We start from the raw sequence: 21,019 nt of genomic DNA on the forward strand, positions 1-21,019 counted from the left end.
AAAAAAATCATTGTGAGACAAAATTGGAAAAAAACAACGCTGTTTTGTAAGTTTTGGGGGCTTCCGTTTCTACGTAGTACATTTTTCAGTAAAAATGACACCTTATCTTTATTCTGTAGGTCCATACAATTAAAATGATACCCTACTTATATAGGTTTGATTTTGTCGTACTTCTGGAAAAAATCCTAACTTCATGCAGAAAAATTAATACGTTTAAAATTGTCATCTTCTGACCCCTATAACTTTTTTATTTTTCCGTGTATGGGGCGGTATGAGGGCTCATTTTTTTTGCGCCGTGATCTGAAGTTTTTAGCGGTACCATTTTTGCATTGATAGGACTTATTGATCTTTTTTTATTCATTTTTTCATGATATACAAAGTGACCAAAAATGAACTATTTTGGACTTTGGAATTTTTTTGCGCATACGCCATTGACCGTGCGGTTTAATTAACGATATATTTTTATAATTTGGACATACCATATATGTTTATTTTTATTTACACAGTTTTTTTTTTTTTTATGGGAAAAGGGGGGTGATTCAAACTTTTAATAGGGGAGGGGTTAAATGATCTTTATTCACTTTTTTTTTGCAGTGTTATAGCTCCCATAGGGACCTATAACACTGCACACACTAATCTTCATAATTGATCACTGGTTTCTCATAGGAAAGCAGTTATTGATGATTCCGCCGCTTGACTGCTCATGCCTGGATCTCAGGCACTGAGCAGTCATTCGGCCATCGGACAGCGAGGAGGCAGGTAGGGACCCTCCGGCTGTCCTGTAAGCTGTTCGGGATGCCGCGATTTCGCCGTGGCTATCCCGAACAGCCCACTGAGCTAACCGGCACTTTTTACTTTCACTTTTAGCCGCGTGGCTCAGCTTTGAGCATGCGGCTAAAGGGTTAATAGCACGCGGCACCGCGATCAGTGCCGCGCGCTATTAGCGGCAGGTCCCGGCTTCACTATGATGCCGGGCCCACCGTGATATGATGCGGGGTCACCGCGGGACCCCGCGTGATATCACAGGAGCGGGACCAAGGACGTACTCATACATCCTTGGTCCTTAAGAGGTTAATATATATCTATATATATAGATATATATACATTTTTATTTATTTTTTGGTCACTGCACCTGCACTCACATTTAAGCTCAGAAATGTTTTATTTATACAGTTATCACTTGTCTGGGCACTAGTAACCATGGAATATTTCGTAAGATGTTTCCACCAGAATTTTCTGGGATGTAAAATTTGGTGCAATAATCGGCAATTTTGGCGCCAAACTCGGCAATCCAATATTACTTTTAATCCAATATGGCTGCAAAAAAAAAAGTTGGTGCGCAAAAAAAAAAGTGGAGCAAAAATGAATTTTCACATATTTTCCTATTTTCAAAGCAGCCCAAAAGACCTTTGAAAATGTGAGGAGAGAAAAAAATGTTAATAATATCGCTGGAACAGAAATTACAGTCGTTTTTGAGAATCTCCCCTAATGTGTAATTTTTACCGAAAAGTGCACTGCGTAGAAACGGAAACCCTAAAAATGAGCAAAATGACTTTTTATTTTTCATTTCACCCCACAAATAATTTGTTTCTGTTTCGCCACAGATTATATTATAAAAAAAAGTTATGTCATTACAAAGTACAATTGGTGAAGCAAAAAAAAAGCCCATATATGGGTCTGTAGGTGCAAAATTGAATGTGTTATGATTTTTAGAAAATAAGGAGGGAAAAATGAAAGTGCAAAAACGAAGATTGTTTTGAGTCCTTAAGATGAAAATGGGCTGAGTCCTTAAGGGGTTAAAGAACACAGCCCAAGCCTTCTCAGGCTCTCAATCTCCCCTGTACAGCACACATGTTAAGCCCCACCCCCAGTTCCTGTAATTCATTGTCTAGCTGTTTCTAGAGATAAACCCAATAAAAAGAAAGTAGCAGCACACAAATCTTGGTGAAAAAGGTGTATGGCTTTATTCACCCAACACAGGGGCGACGTTTCGGCTGTCTCACACTGCCATTGTCAAGCCTTGTTTCTAGAGATAGATATACCCTTATAATACGCAGTGAACTGCAGATTGCAGAGAAATAAGACACTTAGTGGTCAAGACTTTATAGCTGTATTTCTTGGAATGCTTTTTGGTATATGAAGTGATTTAAAATGACAGTGCCCCTTTAATGTTTACCTGTGCTCATCAGAATGTTAATAGCATTGGTGTAGAGTACTGCAGTGTAGTCCTGTTCTCAGTTTTTTGTAGACAAGGGATCAGTAGCATTAAAGGGGTACTCCGGCGCTTAGACATCTTATCCCCTATCCAAAGGATAGGGGATAAGATGCCTGATCACGGGGGTCCCGCCGCTGGGGACCCCCATGATCTTGCACGCCGCACCCCGTTAGAATCAGTCCCCGGATTACTGTCGATCACGGGGACGGAGCATTGTGACCGCCCCCGTGTGATGTTATGCTCCGCCCCCTCAAGGCAAGCCTATGGGAGGTGGTGTGACACGCCCCCTCCCATAGGATTGCATTGAGGGGGAGGAGCGTGACGTCACACGGGGGTGGAGCCGTGACATCACAATGCTCTGTCCCCGTGATCGACAGTAATCCGGGGACTGATTCTAACGCGGTGCGGCGTGGAAGATCACGGGGGTCTACAGCGGCGGGACCCCCGCGAACAGGCATCTTATCCCCTATCCAAAGGATAGGGGATAAGATGTCTAAGCACTGGAGTACCCCTTTAACACATTTTAGTTTTCTCCCTTCTCTTTCGAGGTTTCTACGCTTAGGATTTCATAATGAGTGATATAGTGCATCAGTTTACTACAAGCTGCTAACATTTTCCACACACCTATGTCAGCAAAGTAATATTGTAAATAAGACATACATTCCGTTTATACCTGTTAAAGCTTATATAGCATTGTTAGAAATGAATGGTATAGAATTCGAGAGTCACATCCTCTGGATTGAAATCTACTGGAGGATGACACAGTTCCGTGCACGTTCTCAGCTTTGTTATAGATTCAGTGTCATGATAATTGAATGGTGTATAAATGAGCAGAACAGAACAAGGAAGTAGTTACTTATATTTCCTTTGCACTATTAAAGGGTGTGGAGCAAAGTAGGCCACGGTTTTATAATTCTGGTGCTGGCATCACTGTTATATTATGGCCTTCCAGTTAACTGAAAGAATCAGATAATTGAGCACTGGGTAAGTGACTGCTGACTGTATTACCGTAGCATAATCATCGCTTCTATCCTCAGATCTTGGAGATGATATTAACCTACGGGAGAAAAAAAACAGCTGCATAATAAAAGAAACTACCTGTGCCTCTATTCACATTGTAGGCCATAACATTCTTTTATCTATTGCTTCTTATAATCCAGTCTACAGTCTATATTCCATCATTGGATATCTATGCATACATGTAAGTTAGAAAACTGGCATAAAAGAGTCACAATTGATAGTGAAACCCTGTGAATTTTTGCAGAAAACACAGGAAACGTTGCACATTATTTAGCAAACTTAGTGCTCCAAAAAAATTGTGACTTTTTAATGCCAGAAAGGGGGTGTGTAAGCCTTGATAAATTCCTCGTAAGGTGATTATAAATAATAACATTCTACATGACAGGTTTTTCTGTTATGTATCATATGCATTCAAAATATGTTGTTCATAGATTGCTACAGGCAATATTGTCCCTCTATGTGTCTCTGATTGTGGTGTGTAAGGACAGTATTGTTACCCTTTCTGTCTTCTGTGAGCCTGGATTGTATCACTGTGTGCCTCTGCTTCTATGCATTACTGTCTACTTATATTTATTGTAGATAGTTAATCATGGATTCATGTGAAAACAAACTTGTGGCATTATCAGACATATACTGTCACACAGAGATTCCCATAGAGATGGACCTTAAATTGGCACTATCAGATCCAAAAACATGTTATATGTTGTTACTGATGAAAATTAAAGACCTTTTGTAATATGGTTGTTATCTTTTTTATTTAATAAAATAAAAAAGGCTCCTGAAAATACCACCACTAGGGATCCCCATACCTACTGGGACATTAACCAGCAGCATCAGGTTTGTCCATGAGTCAAGGACAAGAGATGACTCATGGACAAAGCTGGATGAGCAGACACACCAATCACATCCCACTTCATAAGGGAGGGACACACCCTTCTCCTGAGAGGATTTCTAACATTGGGAGCTAATGAAAAGAGATTTTTTTTTAAATAATAAATATAGGTAACAGAGACATGAAAATGACTTTAAGATATGGAAAACCTTGGTACATCAGTATCATGTATAAAAGGAAGATATATATATGCAGTCACTACTGTATAATAAACTAATGAATAAAGTGCCCTATACAAGTACCTGGATGTAGCTGTAGGAACCTGAACAGAAGAAACCACTAGTTATGTCAATGTACTCTACAGCTTTAGTTATAAACTCTTCAGAAGAACAAAAACCTCTGCATAGTATTGTGGATAGGGAAGTTTGTATATTAGGCCCTTTTTTTTTTTTTTTGCCAAATCAAGAATGGGAGACAGTAGAAAAGAGTTATGTCTCATTCACTTTCTCATTATAGTTGTATGAAGCCTCAAAAGGTTACCCAAATACTTATTTAGGGTGCTATTCTATCTATAAATTGATAAAAAGAGACAGAAGTTTTTTAGCCTTATTTTAACCTGGAACCACGTGGACTTCATATGCCTACTTCACATGGCTCCACTATGTGCATGATACTCTATAATGGGAACCTGTAAGCAACAGATCCTTTATGCCCTGTAAGTTATGAGGTAGGAACTCCATGAATTAGACATGTTTTTTCCGCACATCCCAATGATGCAATTAAGATCTTGGAAATCTGGAGGCCAAGTCAGCACCTTTATCTCCTTGCCATGTTCTTCAAACCATAACTACTAGGTGGTATGTGTTAAGATAACTTCCACAATAAAGCCAGGACCCAAGATTTGAACATTGCCTATGGCATTTTAATGCCTCCACTGGTTTGCCTTTCCATTTTCAGATTATTTACTTTCCCAATAAGCAACACATACACCGTTCCATCCATATGCTTTAAAAGAAAATGGAATTCAATTATTTAAATTGCCACTGTCATAAAAAAACATGTTTTTGCATTTGATATAGCAGGTAAAAAAAATAAGATTTGTAATTTACTTCCTGTAAAAAAAATTATTTTTATGTCACTTTCATGGCCTTATAAATTTGACCACAAGGGGTCTCCCTTCTGGTCCCGACTGCATTCTGTCTGCTCAAAAACACAGACTTTGGTCTCCTGCTGGACTGGCAGGAGACCAAACCTAGGAAGTGTGGTCTGGCCATGTTTCATACACAGGCAGACAGTGAGTGCTATTCACTGCCTATGGCCAGACTGCACTTTCTGAGTTTGGTCTCCTGCCGCAGGTCTATGCTTTTGAGCAGACAGAATGCGGTCTGGACCAGAAGGGAGACCCCTAGTGGTCAGATTTATAAGGCCATAAAAGTGGCATTAAAAACATTTTTTTTTTTTACAGGGAGAAAATTACAAATCTTATTTATTTAACCTGCTGTATCATATGCAAAAAAAAATATTTTAATGACAGTGCCCATTTAACAATTTGTGCTATAACATGTCTTCTGTTGGATTCTTTGCTTCCAGTGCCCATCAATAAATCTTTGGTGCCCATCAACTTGATGCTGGTTTACCAGTTGCCCTTCCTCTGGAAACTTTTGGTAGGTACTAACCACTACATACTAGCAGACCTGCTATTCTGGAGATTATGTGACCCAGTTGTCTTGCCACCCCCATTTGGCCCTTGTTAAGAGTCACTCGGATCCATACATTTTTCCTGCACTGACTGTGCTTAGCTGCACTATACATATCCCCTTCTAATGTTGGGAGTAACCCTTTAATGTTGTAGTTGACCTGTAAAAATTGCAGCTGCCACCATCACAAGGAGGTACAAGTATATCTGACCATATCTATAAGTGCAGTTTATCAGATCTCCGTTAAGTGAGATGAGGACAAAGTATTTCACCCATTTGGATTTGAAATTTCACACATTAATTCAGGATATTTCCTTCATTGTAAACTATGTATTATTATTCCTGTATTTCAGAATGAAAAGGTTATCTCATTTATTGGCACAATCTCCCGCTAGTCTCCCAGCGGTGCATAAGCAGGACAGAATATACAGGTGGGGCTGTTATAATTGAATTTCCCTTAATTATAAAAACCTGCAGCAGCCAAACAATAGCAACACCAGAGCCATAAAAGAGCATAGAAAACTACACGGCAGCTTGAACAAACATTTTCAATGACTATAGTAATATCCCAGCTTTCCATGCTGACTTTAACATTGAATTTTCTACTTCAAATAGTAGTGGGAATGCATGCTGAATTATAAAATACACAAACCTGCAGTATATAGAGGGACTTGTTTGTACTGTAACTGTCCCAAAGTTCCATGTGGTTGCCTGTAACCTCTGAATTTAGACTAACTAAATCTAGTTGGGTAGATTAAATAGAAGAAAATTACCTGTAAATGGATATGAATGGAGAATCACCATTATATTAGATGTATAAGACCATGTTCACAAAACTGTTTGTCGCAACATACACATAAAGTATATGTTAGTTGTTCAGAAACCAAATGCTTTGAAGCCATTTGAAAAGAATATATATGTATGTATATATATATATATATATATATATATATATATATATATATGAAACTATACGTTGTAAAATAAATTGCAGTTATTAAAAGTGGTGCACTGAGATCTGAATAAAAAGTAGAGGTTGTCGCTTTTGAGCACTACTGGCCTTTAATGTGTTTGCTCAGCGTGATGTCAGCGGTCAGCTTCCATCAGTCCTGTCACTAGCCTCAGCTGCTGGGTCCCATTCTGAACTCTTCTGCTATTTAAAAGGAAGTGCACACACGAAACCTGCCCCCATCCTATTTTAGTTCAGCAAAAATGATTTAAGCCAGCTCTGTACGCTTCTTAGTGCCTAAGCATTATTGTGGTTCCTAGACTCCATTTATAAAGGTGTTCTGTATCCGATCTTGCTTTCCTGTGAATGAAGCCGTGCATGTTTTCTAGTTTTCATCTTTGCCTAATCCCCCCTATACCATACTGCCTGTTCTGTTGCCGACATGAATGGTTGACCCTGAACCTGTGCTGCCTGCCGTGATATTCTTGCCTTTTACTTACTCTGCCTGTAGCTAAATTCCTTATATCCTGCTGATTCTCTAGTGCTAGATCCAGACTGTTGACTATGCCTAATTCTTTAACCCATGGTGCCACATACAGGTACCATTTGGTCCATTGGGCCAGCCGCTACCCACATCGGGACCAGCAGCAGAAGTTTTTGCTTCCTGAAGCGGGATACAAGGTGAAAACCTAGGGTGTACTTAGACTCCACTCCTAAGCATGACCCAAAGCTAAACCAGTTTAGTAGCACAGCATGGCCATTTCCCGTTACACTCAGCATTTGTGTATTGTCAATGCATTTCTCTATATAATGTTTTCAGACTCAAATAGAGTTTGTACGGTTGAAAAAAGACACATGTACAGATTACCAAAATGTTTCTTAAGTTGTAGAGGACAAATAAAAGAGAGAATGGGGGAAATTTATCAAAACCTGTGCAGAGGAAAACTTGACTAGTTACCCAAAGCAACTAATCAGATCACTTCTTTCATTTTTCAGAGGCCTTTTTCAAAAATGAAAGAAGCAATCTGATTGGTTTCTGTGGACAGCTGGTCAACTTTTCCTCTGCACAGGCTTTGATAACTCTCCCCCAATGTCCCCAGATTCAGACTACTCACAAGGGGCTAGTTTGTCGTCTGTAACTATGGATATATGTGGGTCTGCACAGTTGATGTAGACACAAAATAGTAGCATCTTTTATATTTCATGGTAAGACACTCAAAATATATAGAAACACACCCATTAGGCTAACAGATATAAAATATAGCTTTTACTAGTTTTGGTTAAAAGGATATGAATTCACATATATACAATTGTTGCAAAAATTCTGACAGAAAACCACAGTGATATAATACACAGTGCTTAAACACAATTGTTGGCCCAGAAAATATTGGTAGCCCAGAAATATTACACAATGTTTAAAATAAACACACCAGAAACACATGTCTCATACTCCTATTTCAACGCGTTTCTCTCGGGGGTAATTATTGAGTTCTTCAGGGATAGAAAAGACATTGAACAGTGACATAACAAATAGAAAACAAGGCGTAACAAACAGATAATAGAGTCAGAACATCACAGAGGGCTACTGTCATGTCTGGGCAGGGAAGGAGTGCACACTATTCTCGCCCACTCCTGTTTCTGCCTACTTACGTACATGCCCTAGATGACAGGTCCGTAACCACGGTGACAGTCCCTTCCTAAATAAGTGAGGGACAGTCAAAAAGTCAAAACAATAAACTACAAAACTGGAAAAAGGTTGGGAAAGGCTGGAAGTACACGACTAACAGAAAACAACCTAAACACACACACACAAAAATACGTAGTCAGAGGGCCGAGTCTAAAGTACAGTAACAGAGTATCACAGGGAAGTCAAAAGTCACAAAACCAGAATAAACAGAATGAGCACAAAGATAGCTAGGTAAGTTACTCAGAACTATCATAAGCAGAGAATGACTGAAAAGGGCCTCCTTATATATGCCTGAGCTGCAACCAGGAGGACTCTAATTGGCTCAGCAAAATTAACCACACCCAGGAGCACAGAGGCGTCATCCCAGCAACCAAAACAAATAACAGGGCTAGAAATCATTAACCCTATGGGTTCTGACAGAACCAGTCATCACAGCTACACAACCAAGATGGGAGAATTATGTGGGGATAACAAAGCGCACGTTGTTCCACTGCATAAGAGAACACATACGATCAATAAAAACAAAACAGGGGTCTCAGAGATTTATCACCCATATGAATGAGTATCACAATGGAAACCCGAAAGCTTTGAAGTTCACTGCCCTAGAACGTGTTGAACCAGCTTCAAGAATCCCTGACAGACATCAATGTCTACTAGTGAAGGAATCACATTGGATCCTTTGCACAAATGCAACAGGACCGCAATGCACTCACGGCCAGCACGTGCGGCCGGAGCGCAAGGCGTGACAATGACACTTTACCCCCACTCCTCCCCCTCACCTGTTTGTTGTCATGTACTATGGCAACAAATTCCTGGATTTAACAGCACACCCACAGACGTGATGATGTAGGGCCAGAGGAAGCGCTCACACGCGACACTGTCATTGCCCGAAGTCCACCCCAGCAGTCCGCTCCCCCGTGTACAGTGTTCCCGCAACCAAGAATAAAGCTATCTTTTCATCAAGAACATATGGTCAGTGCTCCATTCTCTTTTTTATCTACCTTTGATTGCAAGATGGGGGAATGTTGTTTAAGAATTCCATCAGTGATCTATCACTAGATGCAACCAGGTTTTTGTCCTCAGTATACATACTCTTATCGGATACGCAGATATACATTGCATAAGATAGCAAATAATAACAATCAATTCCAGCCCATATATTGGTCCAAGTTCATATGCTTGTAATCCTGATGTACCTAGGGAAATAAAACAGGCAAACAAGAGGAGTTCTATCAACAAGGTACATAAATGAGTTATCACTCAATAGTCCAGTACTATAATATTAACAGTATTAATTAGAGATGAGCGAAGTTACAGTGATTCGATTCGTCACAAACTTCTCAGATGGGCAGTTTCTGACTTTAGCCTGCATAAATTAGACTCTCTCCTAGGACTGTATTCACCTTTTCCAGCCCACTGGAGCACCTGAAAGCTGAACTCATTTATACAGGCTAAAGTCCGCAACCGCCAAACCGCGAGGATCGTGACGACTTGAATTACTGTAACTTCGCTCATCTCTAGTAATAATCTTACCCAAAAATAAAATGAGGGCAAGATTATTAATGGTGATTGGGCCAATAGTATCCACAGGCATTGAGATCGCTCTCTATACTGGATTGGGGGCAGATGAGCCCTGGGTTATCCTAGGTGAACAGAAACATACTCCAAAAAAGTATGCCACAAGGATATAATAATCAAAATGCCACATGAGGAAAACCACAGGAGTATAACATTCAAATGACGGTAGCAAGGTATGTTAAAGGGGTACTCCGGTGAAAAACTTATTTTTTTTAAATCAACTGGTGCCAGAAAGTTAAACAGATTTGTAAATGACTTCTAGTAAAAAATCTTAATCCTTCCTGTACTTATTAGCTGCTGAACACCACAGCGGAAATTCTTTTCTTTTTGAAACACAGAGCTGTCTGCTGACATCTCTACCCATTTTAGGAACTGTCCAGAACAGCATATGTTTGCTATGGGGATTTCCTTTTACTCTGGACAGTTCCTAAAATGGACAGAGATGTCAGCAGAGAGCACTGTGCTCATGATGTCAGCAGACAGCTCTGTGTTTCAAACGGAAAAGAATTTCCACTGTAGTATTCAGCAGCTAATAAGTACAGGAAGGATGAAGATTTTTTAATAGAAGTAATTTACAAATCTGTTTAACTTTCTGGCACCAGTTGATTAAAAAAAAAAAAAAAAAAATAAGTTTTTTACCGGAGAACCCCTTTAACCCCTTAAGGACCAAGGACATACCGGTACGTCCTTGGTCCTGCTCTTCTGATATAACGCGGGGTTACACAGTAACCCCGCGTTATATCACGGCGGGCCCGGCGTCATAGTGAAGCCGGGACCCGCCTCTAATAGCGCACAGCGCCGATCGCGGCGCCGCGCGCTATTAACCCTTTAGCTGCGCGCTCAGAGCTGAGCCGCGCGGCTAAAAGTGAAAGTGAAAGTTCCCGGCTAGCTCAGTCGGGCTGTTCGGGATAGCCGCGGCTAATCGCGGCATCCCGAACTGCTTACAGGACAGCGGGAGGGCCCCTACCTGCCTCCTCGCTGTCCGATCGCCGAATGACTGCTCAGTGCCTGAGATCCAGGCATGAGCAGTCATGCGGCAGAATCGTCGATCACTGGTTTCCTATGAGAAACCAGTGATCAATGATGAAGATCAGTGTGTGCAGTGTTATAGGTCCCTATGGGACCTATAACACTGCAAAAAAAAGTGGAAAAAAAAAGTGAATAAAGATCATTTAACTCCTCCCCTATTAAAAGTTTGAATCACCCCCCTTTTCCAATAAAAAAAAAACACAGTGTAAATAAAAATAAACGTATATGGTATCACCGCGTCTAGAAATGTCCGAATTATAAAAATATATTGTTAATCAAACCGCTCGGTCAATGGCGTGCGCGCAAAAAAATTCAAAAGTCCAAAATAGTGCATTTTTGGTCACTTTTTATATCATTTAAAAATGAATAAAAAGCGATCAATAAGTCGTATCAATGCAAAAATGAGCCCTCATACCGCCCCATACATGGAAAAATAAAAAAGTTATAGGGGTCAGAAGATGACAATTTTAACCCCTTAACGACGCAGGACGTATATTTACGTCCTGCGCCGGCTCCCGCGATATGAAGCGGGATCGCGCCGCGATCCCGCATCATATCGCGTGGGTCCCGGCGCTAATCAACGGCCGGGACCCGCGGCTAATACCACACATCGCCGATCGCGGCGATGTGCGGTATTAACCCTTTAGAAGCGGCGGTCAAAGCTGACCGCCGCTTCTAAAGTGAAACTGAAAGTATCCCGGCTGCTCAGTCGGGCTGTTCGGGACCGCCGCGGTGAAATCGCGGCGTCCCGAACAGCTGATCGGACACCGGGAGGGCTCTTACCTGCCTCCTCGGTGTCCGATCGGCGAATCACTGCTCCGTGCCTGAGATCCAGGCAGGAGCAGTCAAGCGCCGAGAATGCTGATCACAGGCGTGTTAATGCACGCCAGTGATCAGCATAGGAGATCAGTGTGTGCAGTGTTATAGGTCCCTATGGGACCTATAACACTGCAAAAAAAAAGTAAAAAAAAAGTGTTAATAAAGGTCATTTAACCCCTTCCCTAATAAAAGTTTGAATCACCCCCCTTTTCCCATAAATAAAATAAAACAGTGTAAAAAAAAATAAAAATAAACATATGTGGTATCGCCGCGTGCGTAAATGTCCGAACTATAAAAATATATCATTAATTAAGCCGTACGGTTAATGGCGTACGCGCAAAAAAATTCCAAAGTCCAAAAAAGCGTATTTTGGTAACTTTTTATAACATTAAAAAATGAATAAAAAGTGATCAAAAAGTCATATCAAAACAAAAATCATACCGTTAAAAACTTCAGATCACGGCGCAAAAAATGAGTCCTCATACCGCCCCGTACGTGGAAAAATAAAAAAGTTATAGGGGTCAGAAGATGACATTTTTAAACGTAAAAATTTTCCTGCATGTAGTTATGATTTTTTCCAGAAGTGCGACAAAATCAAACATATATAAGTAGGGTATCATTTTAATCGTATGGACCTACAGAATAATGATAAGGTGTAATTTTTACCGAAATATGCACTGCGTAGAAACGGAAGCCCCCAAAATTTACAAAATGGCGTTTTTTTTCCGATTTTGTCGCACAATGATTTTTTTTTCCGTTTCGCCGTGCATTTTTGGGTAAAATGACTAATGTCACTGCAAAGTAGAATTGGCGACGCAAAAAATAAGCCATAATATGGATTTTTAGGTGGAAAATTTAAAGGGTTATGATTTTTAAAAGGTAAGGAGGAAAAAACGAAAGTGCAAAAACGGAAAAACCCTGAGTCCTTAAGGGGTTAAACGTATTAATTTTCCTGCATGTAGTTATGATTTCTTCCAGAAGTCCGACAAAATCAAACCTATATAAGTAGGGTATCATTTTAATTGTATGGACCTACAGAATAAAGATAAGGTGTCATTTTTACCGAGAAATGTACTACGTAGAAACGGAAGCCCCCAAAAGTTACAAAACAGCGTTTTTTTTTCAATTTTGTCGCACAATGATTTTTTTTCCCGTTTCACCGTAGATTTTTGGGCAAAATGACTGACGTTATTACAAAGTAGAATTGGTGGCGCAAAAAATAAGCAGTCATATGGATTTTTAGGTGCAAAATTGAAAGAGTTATGATTTTTTAAAGGCAAGGAGCAAAAAACGAAAATGCAAAAACGGAAAACCCCCCGGTCCTTAAGGGGTTAAGACCCTTACCCAGGGAACTTAGTGGACAGTCAGGTGGTGAAGGACATAGTATGCCCAAAGAATTAGATAGACCTAGCCTAGTACAAAATGGAGGGTGACCCAAAGTATCCAGGTAAAGCTGAACGAGTAAAATAATATATAGGGTCACAACACTAGAATATACATCACAGATAACGCTAACTATGGATGTATAGAAATATAGAATGTCCCCTACTTACACCAGAATGACGCGCAGCATCAGATGTGAAGCTGTATATATTGTGATATAACTCCAGGCACTGTGTGATGATAGCTGTGCACCATCCATCCAGACCTCTATCCTAATATACATTTTACAAGAGCAGGGGACAAAGAGGCTAATCTTACCCAGGAGCAGTGTTTAGGTGTCATTAGAGTAGAAGCCACTGAGAGATCGAGGGTGTCCGTCACTCCAACCAACCTGGAGAGGGAGTGTTTCTATATATTTCGAGTCTCTGAAGTTACCTTTAGCAATATTACCAGAGGTAGTGTGGAAATACTTCCATCCCAATACTTTTTTCCATGAGAATATTTATTCATTTAATTGGAAAGTGCAACATTGTGCATAACAAAGCGTTGCCCTTTTTACTGTAAAGACCCAGAAATATCAAATATGGGGTCTTGTAAAGAATGCCTCTGACTATTACATTATAGACTAGTCCCAGTCATATTATTCTCTGTCACTGACCTTTTAACATCCTGGGGTAAGCTCGCCTCTTAATTTTATAAGACTGACTGCATCTTTAAGACACTATAATAATATCTATAATTTTTTTTTTTAAACAAATAGTAAATTTTTAAAGAAAGAAAGAAAAAACTAAACTAAAATAAATACTGTAAAATGACTGGTCGTAAGAAATAAGTCTTATGTAAAAGTACAGCAATAAAATGTGTATTAGAGGTCATTGAGCCAATTAGTATAAACACAGTAATTTACTGCATATTAATATTACATGCAGTCCAAGGCAAGCAATATCCAAACATGACTCACTAAACAAAACTGCAAATGTTGGATTGAAATGGGACGCACAGGGGGGTAAAAAATAATAATAATTAAAACTACTTATCCAAGGGACTAAAGCAAAGCACAATCTACTTGTCCCTCATGACAATCCACTTGTCCTGGTACACAAAATAATTTAAACCCTAGTGTCTGCGTCTGTACATTCCTATATGCATAGCGGTATCTGCAGAGTATTGCACCCTAGTCTGTACACTGCTATACATATGTAGGTATGTGAAGAGCATTGCACTCTAGCGTCTGTAGTACACAGTAGGGTGCAATGCTATGCACATACCCCTATGTGTATAGCAGTGTGTACACTACAGACTCATGGGAGTAGGTGCAGAGCATTGCACCCTGCTGTCTGTACTACAGACTAGGCCTGGTAGTTACTAGTTACCAGTGCAATTCTCTGCACATACCCAGACTCCATGGCCACTATGCCCACATTTATATATTGAGCCAGGATAAAAATCATCAGGGAGTGCTTTACAGCGAAATACCAGGGCTGTGGCTAATGAGGTTGCAGGACAGGTCCTTCAGGGCAGGCTCCACAAGATGGTGGCCATTCTACGTCACAATGAGGGGATGGGAAGAACATGCCCTGTCGGCCAGGTAAAATCAGTGGAGGGAGGGACCAAAATTTACAGAGGTTGCGGCGGTACGGGAGTGCGCGCAATTTTCGGACCCATAGGCATAGTGCCTGACAGCCCACAGCAGTTTCATTACCATCCGTGCCCTAACGGTTTGGATTGGGTCCCGTGGAATCCCAATTCCAATGCAGGGCTTTCTGCATCCTCTGTCCTGACGGGGGTTGCGCGCGATAAGTGGCGTCATCACACGCGCCTACGCCGGGAAGCTGAAGTCCTGCACGGCTCGCTATAGACTGATTGCTCTGTCATATGTGAATAATTTAGGCATTCATTGCTGCTTGCTAAATGCCTGAAGAATCCACCTGCCCATCGCCCGGAACTGCATGTCCTGGGTGCCGGGTGATTAGATTTCCACATCCCTGAAACTATAGAAGATGTGTAAATAGGTCAACTTACACAGCTCAGTGTTGTCAGATTTTTGCATCACATTAGGTGTGTTTCTATTGGTCTATTGGGCACTGTCAAGATTTTTTTTTTTTTTGGGGGGGGGAAAGTCAACAGCAGGTTGTAGACCACTGTCCTATACTTTACATTGCACGGATCCCTCAACATACGATGGTTTCAACAAACGATGGTTCATTTGGAACTGGTTACTATCGTATGTTGAGGGACCACTGTGTATGTATATATATATATATATATATATATATATATATATATATACAGTCATGGCCGTAAATGTTGTCCCCCCTTGAAATTTTTAAAGAAAATGAAGTATTTCTCACAGAAAAGGATTGCAGTAACACATGTTTTGCTATACACATGTTTATTCCCTTTGTGTGTATTGGAACTAAACTAAAAAAGGGAAGAAAAAAAGCAAATTGGACATAATGTCACCAAACTCCAAAAATGTACTGGACAAAAGTATTGTCACCCTTTCAAAATTGTGGATAAATAAGATAGTTTCAAGCATGTGATGCTCCTTTAATCTCACCTGGGGCAAGTTACAGGTGTGGGCATTATAAAAATCACACCTGAAAGCAGATATAAAGGAGAGAAGTTCACTTAGTCTTTGCATTGTGTGTCTTTGTGTGCCACACTAAGCAGAAAGAGATGAAGAGAACTGTCTGAGGGCTTGGGAACCAAAACTGTGGAAAAATATCAACAATCTCAAGGTTACAAGTCCATCTCCAGAGATCTAGATTTGCCTTTGAAGTTTGCAACCCATGGCACTGTACCTCCCTGGGCGTGAACAGAAGAGAAAAATTTATGATAGGTATCAACGCAGGATAGTTCAGATGGTGTATAAGCAGCCCCAAACAAGTTCCAAAGATATTCAAGCTGTCCTGCAGGTTCAGGGAGCATCATTGTCAGCACGAACTATCCATTGACATTTAAATGAAATGAAACACTATGGCAGGAGACCCAGGAGGCCCCACTGCTGACACAGAGACATTAAAAAGCAAGACTATATTTTGCCAAAATGAACTTGAGTAAGCCAAAATCCTTCTGGGAAAACTTCTTGTGGACAGATGAGACCAAGATAGAGCTTTTTGGTAAAGCACATCATTCTACTGTTTTACCAGTAATGGAATGAGGCCTACAAAGAAAAGAACACAGTACCTACAGTGAAATATGGTGGAGGTTCAATGATGTTTTGTGGTTGTTTTGCTGCCTCTGGCACTAGGTGCCTTGAATGTGTGCAAGGCATCATGGAATTTGAGGATTACCAACGGATTTTGGGTCGCGCTGTACAGCCCAGTGTCAGAAAGCTGGGTTTTGCATCCGAGATCTTGGGTCTTCCAGCAGGACAATGACCCCAAATATACCTCAAAAAGCACCCAGAAATGGATGGCAACAAAGCGCTGGAGAGTTCTGAAGTGGCCAAAAATGAGTCAGATCTAAATCCCATTGAACACCTGTGGAGAGATCTTAAAATTTCTGTTGGGAAAAGGCACCTTCCAATAAGAGAGACCTGGAGCAGTTTGCAAAGGAAGAGTGGTCCAACATTCCGGCTGAGAGGTGTAAGAAGCTTATTGATGGTTATAGGAAGCAAATTATTTCAGTTATTTTTCCAAAGGGTGTGCAACCAAATATTAAGTTAAGGGTGCCAATAATTTAGTCCAGACCATTTTTGGAGTTTGGTGTGACATTATGTTTAATTTGCCTTTTTTCCTCCCTGGCTGCTAAAAGTGCTGACCGGTGCTCGCGGTCATGGCGAGCATAAATGTACATCATGGTGCTTTAAGGGGATATCATTCATAAGCTGTATTCTATATACCTTGTTTATAACTATGTTTTTTCCTGGTCTTTCGTATTAACCTTATACCAACATTGTCAATGTTGTTTTTTGGGGGGGATTTCTTTTTTATCTCTGGTGTAATCCTTTTCTCAAGCTTGCTTCCACTATTAAGTGCAGAAATGGGAGCCATCCAAACTTTGCTATCACATAGTTTTATCTGAATTGTTCTTTCACATATTTTTCTTTTTTTTAGAATTCTTACGTACGAGTTCTACTTTTTGCCCCATTTGTTGTCCATCATGACAGGAAGCAAAGTTCAAGAGGAAGTGTGATAGCTTTATTCTGAATATTTGTTCATCTTTCCCCAGCGGCGCCTGCTGCTGTACACAAAGATAATTAAAGCTCCGGTTTTCAGTCCTTGCAAAGAGATCATGTCTAATCATTACACTGACCTTTGTTTTACTCACAAACCAACATAATCCCATCTTATATTTGTGTTTGCTATCTGCATAGCTCCTTGCCAGCTGTGAAATCCAGTCCCACACTTGTCTGGAAAATATATTTTCTTTTTTTTTTTGCTTATATGTAGGCTGCACAGTGGATTGAATGCAGTGTATTCTACCCAGCTGAGAAAATCAAAGAAAAGGGTTGTGGGATAGAAAAAGATGCTTGTGAAGGCAGGGACATGTAATCCGTAACGCGATTGTGGGAGGCTGCTCTTTCAGCTCCTTTTTTTAGTTCTGTCCAATAAGCTTAACATTAGTCTGAAAAGTTAATGAGCACTGCACAACATCCATAGGGGTGCAGATAGCTCCAAAAACCATAACTAAACAACACTAGAAGAAACGCTGGCACTAAAATACTATGCACTTCCACCACATAATGCAAAATGGAATGCAAAAATGGTATACTTTATTGACTAACACCGGTACAAACACATTCTAAAACCCTTAAAGGGTACCTCTCATCAAAAAACTTTTGATATATTATAGATTAATGTATGCAGAATAACTTTACAATTGCATGTTATTAAAAAATATGCTTCTTTCTATTTAATTTTCCACTTTGAAGAAATGACCACTAGGGGTCTCCCTACCAGTCCTGTCAGCAAGCATTTCAGACTCATGCTGGAGTCCTAAACACTACAAGCTGCCAGTCTGCTTTGTTCACAAAGGAGAACACTCAGAGCTGCCAGCCTGCTTTGTTCACAGCCTGTTTGGCTGTGAACAAAGCAGGCTGGCAGCTCTGAGTGTTTAGGACTCCAGCATGAGTCACAAATGCTTGCTGACAGGACTGATCGGGAAAAATGCAATAGAAATAAGCATATTTTTCATTAACATGCTATTGGAAAGTTATTCAACATTCATTAATCTAAAATATATCAAAAGTTTATTTGATGAGAGGTACCCTTTAACCCCTAGAGAACACAGGATATACATATCCGGACTGTGGAGAGATCTCAGAAGCTGCGTCCGATTGATAGATCCCAGGTCTCAGTTGCTATCAGCAACACAAATGGAGGACATAAGTGATCATGCTGATGCCTGGCATTAACTCTTTAGATGTAGTGATCAATACTGATCATGGCGTCTAAAGCATTACCGGGGCTTTGTGAGACTCATTGGACCACCTGCAGCTCTATAGCATGGATATGATGAGTCAAGATGGTGGCCGAAGCTCTACTCACCTCCTCCTAGGCTGCTCTGGGGGATCTTTTAGTATGGTCTGTCTTTTGGCAGACTAAACAAGTAGATTGCTAATATCATTAATCAGTGCTATGCCTATGCACTAAACAGTAATAGAAATCAATGAATTGCTATAAATAGTCCCCTGTAAAAAAATAAGAAAAAGTTTTTTTTAAATGTGAATAAGCTGAGGTGACCGCTGGGGACCCCCGTGATCATTCATGCCGCGCCCCGTTTGTAATCAGTCCCTGGAGCATGTTCGCTCCGGGACTGATTACCGGCGACTACAGGGCGGGCGGCGTGTGACGTCACGCCCCCGCCCCCGTGTGATGTCACTCTCCGCCCCTCAATGCAAGCCTACGGGAGGGGGCGTGATAGCTGTGACGTCACACGCCGCCCGCCCTGTAGTCGCCGGTAATCAGTCCCGGAGCGAATACGCTCCGGGGACTGATTACAAAAAGGTGCCGCGTGCATGATCCCGGGGGTCCCCAGCGACGGGACTCCCGCGATCAGGCATCTTATCCCCTATCCTTTGGATAGGGGATAAGATGTCTAAGCACCGGAGTACCCCTTTAAGGGTTTAAAAACATGGAAAAAAATGCAAGGTGGAGGTGTAAAATAAAACCTAAAAACACCCACCCCGGTTGGCAACCCAAATCGGATCAATAAACACAGGCTTCCTACAAGAATGATGATACAGTAAATACAACTCCTTGGATCAAACAATGAAAATCAGTATAAAGTGTTGATGTCTATACAGTATAACTAATCCACACACAAACTAATCATTATGATGCAAATAGAGCAGAAAATAAAGACCAATAAAGGAATCTATGGAAAAAAATTGTGCCATAAAAGTACAAAGCAAAAATAATGAAATGCTTTTCAAATATGTCATTGTCTCTAAAACCAGTGCATGAAAATGAAAGCTATCAGTCTCCTGCCAAACTCCATTTTACCAATGTAGCTTACCTGTACCGTGTGTCCCCGAAAATACACCCTACCCCGAAAATAAGCCCTAGTTGTATTATTTGGGGAGCCCTACCCCAAAAATAAGACCTAGGCCAGTGGTCTTCAACCTGCGGACCTCCAGATGTTGCAAAACTACAACTCCCAGCATGCCCGGACAGCCAACGGCTGTCTGGGCATGCTGTGAGTTGTAGTTTTGCAACATCTGGAGGTCCGCAGGTTGAAGACCACTGACCTAGGCAATGCCCGGGCTGCAAATATTAAAAAACAAATTTTAACGTACCTTCGTCCTCTGTACCCCGTTGCTAAGGAATCGGCGTCACTGTTCTCCGCTGCTCTTGCTGCTTCAGCCTATCACCGGCCGCAGCGATGTCCCACCTCTGCCGATGACGATGATAGACTGAGCGCATTGTCATGTAAGGAGTCGGCCGGCTTCTTACTTGACAGTGGACTCAGCCTATCATCAGCAGAGGCGGAACATCACTGCGGCCGGTGATAGGCTGAAGGCTCTGTGACGTTCCCATCCCCAGGACCGCAGCAAGAACAGCGGAGGGACCATGAGGCCGGTTCCTTAGCAACGCGGGAACGGAGGACGAAGGTAAGTTAAAGTTTGTTTTTTAATATTTGCGGCCCGGGCACAGGAATACAAAGTACAGTGCAGCGGCTGATAATTATTTGGCAGGGGGGAGAGAAGCAGCGCTCGCGGGTGACATACGATTAGTCCCCCGATGTGGGGTGCAGCGCTGGGCGGATAAACCAGTGGGGGGGGGGGGGGGATGTTGGGGGGCAGAGCTGCGCCCATCACATGATAATGATGGGGAGGGGAGTAAGTACCGTTAAATGTTGTTCAATGTACATACGGTACCGTAAATAAATAAGCCCTACCCTGAAAATAAGCCCTAGTGTGTTTTTGGTGACTAAAACTAATATAAAACCCGGTCTTATTTTCGGAGAAACACGGTAGCTCTATTTCTTTCTACTTGTCTACATTTTGACCCCCAGTTCAAACTTGGATCCTCCCATCTTGTCCCACAGGACTGAAGTCATCTTCCATAACTGGTGGCTTTATGGTTTGAGGACCCTTCCAGCTAATTTAATTTCCACAGCCTTTTTACATTGTATGCAGGATTTGATCCATAAGTCTAATGTACAGTAGGTAATGGAATAGAATTTTATACATTTGTAGTCAAGTAATGGATAAATGGCATGAGTAAGATTGAACATGGCTGCATTTTGTGAGAGAAATAAGTTAGACAGCTGAATCAGCAAAATGTATGAAGTCAAGCTTACTTAGAGGGGCCCCTGCCAGCTGCGGCCACAGTGGAACACCCCCTGAGACATACATGAG

The 21,019-nt window shown here is 41.2% G+C and overlaps 1 protein-coding gene across 11 annotated transcripts in view; it reads left to right on the top strand.

Moving 5' to 3' along the window:
* NEXMIF (neurite extension and migration factor) overlaps nucleotides 1-21,019 on the top strand; it is a 490,983-nt gene that overhangs the window by 267,288 nt on the left and 202,676 nt on the right. For 3 of the 11 annotated variants that reach the window (XM_056540505.1, XM_056540512.1, XM_056540513.1), the window contains 2 exons: nucleotides 5,658-5,731; nucleotides 6,118-6,195. The exons of 7 other annotated variants lie outside the window; for them this stretch is intronic. The gene's annotated coding sequence lies outside the window, so the exon portion shown is untranslated. The remainder of the gene's footprint in view (nucleotides 1-5,657; nucleotides 5,732-6,117; nucleotides 6,196-21,019) is intronic. One more of the 11 variants, XM_056540509.1, reaches the window with a different exon arrangement.

Source organism: Hyla sarda, chromosome 9 (genome assembly GCF_029499605.1).
Source record: "Hyla sarda isolate aHylSar1 chromosome 9, aHylSar1.hap1, whole genome shotgun sequence".
Lineage (NCBI taxonomy): Eukaryota > Metazoa > Chordata > Amphibia > Anura > Hylidae > Hyla > Hyla sarda.